General features: G+C 47.8%; 1 protein-coding gene across 2 annotated transcripts in view; it reads right to left on the reverse strand.

The window, feature by feature from the left end:
- Positions 1–643: 643 nt before the first annotated feature.
- The window catches only part of NTAQ1 (N-terminal glutamine amidase 1), a 21,928-nt gene continuing 17,297 nt past the window's right edge, over positions 644–5,274 (reverse strand). The window contains exon 6 of one of the 2 annotated variants that reach the window (XM_035891581.1): positions 644–1,419. The gene's annotated coding sequence lies outside the window, so the exon portion shown is untranslated. Of the gene's footprint in view, positions 1,420–4,254; positions 4,717–5,274 lie in introns of those variants that run through there. The other variant, XM_035891582.1, reaches the window with a different exon arrangement.

Raw genomic sequence — 5,274 nt, forward strand, 5'->3', positions numbered from 1 at the left:
GGCCAAATGAGCGCTTCCTGCTTTTAAGTAATATAATGTCAGGAATCCGGCTCGTCGGAAACACCCTGCTCATCTCCCTCTGCACCAGCGCCAGACACTCGAAATGAGCTTCAGGTGAATAATGCTGCTTCACTCCCACTTTGTGAGCGACAGTTCACAGCTCAGGTCCTTTGAATGCTTATTTGTGTCGCTATAAAACAAAGCTCGGTACCACAATTGCATACTAAAAAGAAGGGAAGGCTGAGATAACTACCATCTTCTTACTGTGTAGGCTGTTTAAAAAAAAAACCCAACATATAATGATTCCTGCCTTATTGCAGTGTTTGGGTTCCAGATATAGCCTTGCATGGGAAGGCCGGTATGACGCTGAACCAGGCCAAATGAGCGCTTCCTGCTTTTAAGTAATATAATGTCAGGAATCCGGCTCGTCGGAAACACCCTGCTCATCTCCCTCTGCACCAGCGCCAGACACTCGAAATGAGCTTCAGGTGAATAATGCTGCTTCACTCCCACTTTGTGAGCGACAGTTCACAGCTCAGGTCCTTTGAATGCTTATTTGTGTCGCTATAAAACAAAGCTCGGTACGCCTCATGCCTAGGAAGTGGCTTAGCTCACTCAGAAACTCAGGGACTTGCCAGAGGCCTTAGATAACTAAGTAAGATTTGTTTTAGCTGCCCTCAGTATCCAAGGTATTTCCTACTGTAAGTATAAGGAAACATTGAGGATACTTAAGCAACCATATTTGTTTATTTTAGGTCAAACTGGAGAGATTTTCCAGAACCACTACTGCAGCAGCACTTAACTTGTTGAAAGGCTGCATTTGTGTGGAGTGCTTCGCTTCTGACTCCATGATGACAAACGAGAACCTTCACCGAGAGCCGAGCTCCACGGGGCAGGGTGCGCGCAGCTGCTGAGCAAGCGTCAGCAGATGTCTCCAGACACTCGCTCCCTGGGTATGCTTCATTAACCTTGGCCTCAACTGGCCCAACTCCTGCATGAGGAGGAGGCCAGAAGGGAGAAGACAATCACCAGCATTCTCTCCCTCAAATTTCTGAGCAGGTAATTACCTGAAGAGGGACAGATGTCCAGACAGGTTTCACCTCGAGAGGAGATGAGATTCTCCAAGCCTGTGAATCCACAGTGTCGCAGGAGGGCAACCCCACCAAAGCTGGAGCCATCTGCTCAGCCAGGTGACGCGTGAAGCGATGCTCTGCAGGTCCTGCCCTCCGGCAGCGTGGCTCGCACCCGTCGCAGGGGACAGCCACCACCCGGGTCACGGACGGTGTCTCAGTAACGGTTCTGCAAGGCAGCTGGTGGGAGGTAACTGTGACTCCTGCAGGGATACGGTGGGATTTTCCCACCTCCTTCCTCTTCCCTGGTGCAACTTTCTCAGGTCGCTCAGTCTACAACCCATGTTTGCTGAAAAGGCAGGGGAAAAAACTATGGAAAACGAGACAATTTGGACCAAAGTAATTCTAACAAAAGAAAAGCGGACCCCAGAGATGGCCGCTTACAGAAGATGTTTGGAGAGCAACACACACGAGGCTCTGGCTGGACGAGGGGGTGAGGAGAGGAGGCCACGCAGGTCAAAATGTCCTGACCGGGGCTCTCATCCTGGAATCTGGTTCATACAAATGCACCCCAGTGCCTCCCTGCCTCCTTAACAGCGCAGATCAGACTGCAGCATCCCAGGTGCCTAAATTTAGCTTCTGAAGTCCATAAATTGATAGCGAAGCAATTAGTCTGGTATTCTAAGGTGTCACACACCCATTTTGGTAGAGATTGTGAATGCTGAACCCATCCCCAAAAACTGGTAGGTGGTTTGCTGATGTCCTTGATGCACAGGAAGGACTTGCACCAACATTACAGGCTCAGGCAGCCAAGGGCAATACACAACCCTTTAGCCCCAAGCTTGTAAGATACGGATCGCCTCTGCACTGCCATCAGAATTATTTTTTTTTAACTGTAACAGCTACTGGCAGGGCCAAGCCTGCAGGGGAGCGCCTCTAGCCAAGCGTCCCAACCCGCACGTCCACCGAATGCTGACTGCTCTCTCTGCTGGCCAGCTGAGAAATGGTATTTTCTCAAGACAGACATGGCCATGTATAAGTTTGCAAAAACGTGCTGACCAAAGCAAATGCGTGCCAGAAAAAAACAGCTTTTTTTTTTTTCTGAAGTCCCAAACAGGTGAATAAAAGAGGTTAGTTATCAAATAAACTACATTCTTAACTAAAAAGCAGCAGCGAAGAAGAGAAAAAGGCAGGAGAGATGCGGGTGTCCTGTCTCATGCTGCAGCTTACTGCATCAATAGCTTGATGGAGGCGAGAGGAACTACCCATGAGATAGATGTCCCCCCATTACGAGTGTAAGGCTATCAGGGTCTTGCCCTACAATGTCTAGAAGTAAAAGTGTGGGAGAATTTCCGTCGACCAACAAAATACAGAAGCTGGGAGACCTGCCGGCAGGGGGGTTTCTCCTCATTTTATTCAATGCCTGACTCAAGGGCGACCTATCCCAAAAAGCCACCACTGAGGGGCTCTCAGCACATAAATAATGTGGTAACTGGACAACAGAGGACTTCACTGTGGGAAAGGACAAGGTAAAGAAGGCTGAAAGGGAATGGAAAGCTAAGCTGCACTAAGAAACCATCGCACTGAAAGTGAACAAGCAGCACGTCTTTGTGCTGGATGCATCAGGACATCATCTGGACACAGGGAAGATTAAAATTCTCGAGGGCAGCATGGAGTATAGGTGAGCACATGCTGATCCTGCTGTGCCAGTGCACCCCAGCAAACCAGCCCTGCAGTGATGTCAAAGTTTTCATATTATTTCAGATCTCCTAGTAGCAATGGCCCAGCTCCCCTGCACCACGGAGCGAGGCTCTCCCTAGAGCACCACTTCGGTTGGGTGGCTCTACCAGGCCAGCTTGGAGCTGTACCCGAGGACCACTGAGTCATGCTCTGCCGTGTGATGTACCCCGTACGTACGTATGCCCATGGTATAAAGTCGCTTGAATCTTAGGTGTTTAAATACACCGGTGATCAGAGAGCTGGTAATTAGTGATGTCTGGCAGTGGAGTTGCCTCCTCACCATCAGCTTTACAGTGGCAGTTCTTTGCTTGTACTTTGGAGGTGAGCTGCTTCTGCAGGCACTCGGCAAAGTGGCTCTCAACAAACTCTGCTTTTCTGTCTGCAACGTACTGTGGTGCTCAGCGAGTAAACCACGCCGGTGGGGCCACCTGGCGCGGCAGGCTGAGGGGACAGCAGAAAGGTTAAACATGGCAAGTTGCCCAAAACAGTCAGGACAAGGGCTAATTGGAGAGAGAAAGGAGCAAGAGGGGAGGGAATTCACTTAGTCCCTCTGATGGGACACCAGGGCTAATCAGCATTAGGAAAAGGGCTGGTGTCTGCTAATTATGGTGAAGCAAGTGGCTCCTCTTTGTATTTGGGGCCCTAAATGAGCACTTGGCCTATTCCTGAATTCTGTCTTTCTGATAGCACATCTTCTGAAATGGTGATGAAATACCACCAGGCTTGAAGGGCTACGGAGACAGCACCACAGTATCAGCATCCTCAGCACTGAATTAAATCATTCTCTGGCTTTCACCCACCCCTCTGGAATGACAACTTTTTACAAAAGCTACAAAAGGATTGTCAATTACAGAAAAGCTATCATCACACACATCCAGCCTGCGATACGTAAAATTAAACATCTGTTCAGAATGATTAGAGAGAAAAAGGACTGTCTCTTCACATTGATTTTTTTTTTAAAACTAGTATATTCTGGATAATGGTTGTGACTGTTCTCCTCCTTAACAGCCTTGATCCTGAAACTAGATTAAACCAGGCAAATTCCTGTGTCTGAGCCCCACTAAAGGGAGTGTGTCACGGATTTCAGGCACCAGTGGAGGACAGCAGTGCAGTATTTAAATCAAACGACATACTCAAGTAGGGAGGGATGAGAACCTAATGTTCCGCAACAGCTTAAAGGGTCTGTTGAGCAATGCACAGGAACTCTGTGTATATGAGATTTAATCACTTACTTGAAGGCTGAAAAGTGCTTAACATAACCCATTCATCTAAAATGTGGATATTTAAATTCTCAGTTCTGCTCCTGTCTAACCCGGACAGTGCGTGCAATGCCCTGGGCACTGGGTTAGCATCTATATGGTGCTGAGCAGGCAAATTTCTGCTGCTGTGCACATTCACAACCAGTCTTGACATCACTCAAAAATAGTAACGACGTCTTCACTCACTCAAAGCATGCCTGCCACATCAACGTCATGGAGAAAGAGCTGCTATTTCATCCAAACACCAATAAATCAGACCTTCTACACAGGTGTAGCTGGTTAAATTTAGAGTTAACCCCTTTCGGGAAGCGCTCTGAGCACTAGCTTATCAGGAATCCCAAGTTCCACTTTCTCGTGAAGCTGGTTCACAGAGGCAGAAACTACAGATGAACTTTCCCACTCCGCAGATGAGTGCCCCGACAACTGGCCTTCTATCTGTAGCCTGTGCTGGCACCCAGGGAAATCGTGTGGCAGCAGCCTATCTGCACAGCCAACCAGCTGTGCTGCATCTGGCAACAGAAAGTGTAAGTTTCTACATTCGGCCAGCCTTTACGACACAGAAAAAGATGTGTGGATGAAGTGAATCAATCCCACAGTTGTTCAACGGTCTGCCTCTGCTGTTTACATGCTGAGTAAATTCTCTGAAGCTGATGGGAGATACAATAATAGAATATGTATATAACAAAACACCTATGTAACAGTAATATACATACAAGTATCTCTGAAGTTTTTATATTTTTCTGTACTTAACAAATAAAATGATCCCTTAATACTTAAAACCATTACTGTGCCTTTCCTCACCAAGGCTGAGGTCCATCGCAAGTGTTTACTGTAGTCTCAATCCCCACAGGTTTCCAAGGCCCTGAGTGGCCTGTCTGACCTGATTTGAACAGGAGATTGGACTACAGACCGCCTGACCCTTCTAACCTGAATTATTCTACCAGTCTGTGATTCTGTGATATGCCAGTAAGTAAAGCAGAACAGGTCCAAACCCAGAGGATTAAATACCCCATCTGAGCCTATTTCTGTAATCCCATGTTTAGGGCACTCTTCCATGACATGGGAGACTTTGCTCCAAACCCCCAGTCGACATGATGGCTTTCCTGGGTTCCCCTGCAAGGATGCAGCTTGATACCACCTCTAAGGAAATTCAGCAGCAAGTGACCCCGTACGGCAGAGGCTTTCTCATTCCCTTCCCCCCAACC

Source organism: Egretta garzetta, unplaced genomic scaffold (genome assembly GCF_000687185.1).
Source record: "Egretta garzetta isolate BGI_Z169 unplaced genomic scaffold, ASM68718v1 scaffold13, whole genome shotgun sequence".
NCBI lineage: Eukaryota > Metazoa > Chordata > Aves > Pelecaniformes > Ardeidae > Egretta > Egretta garzetta.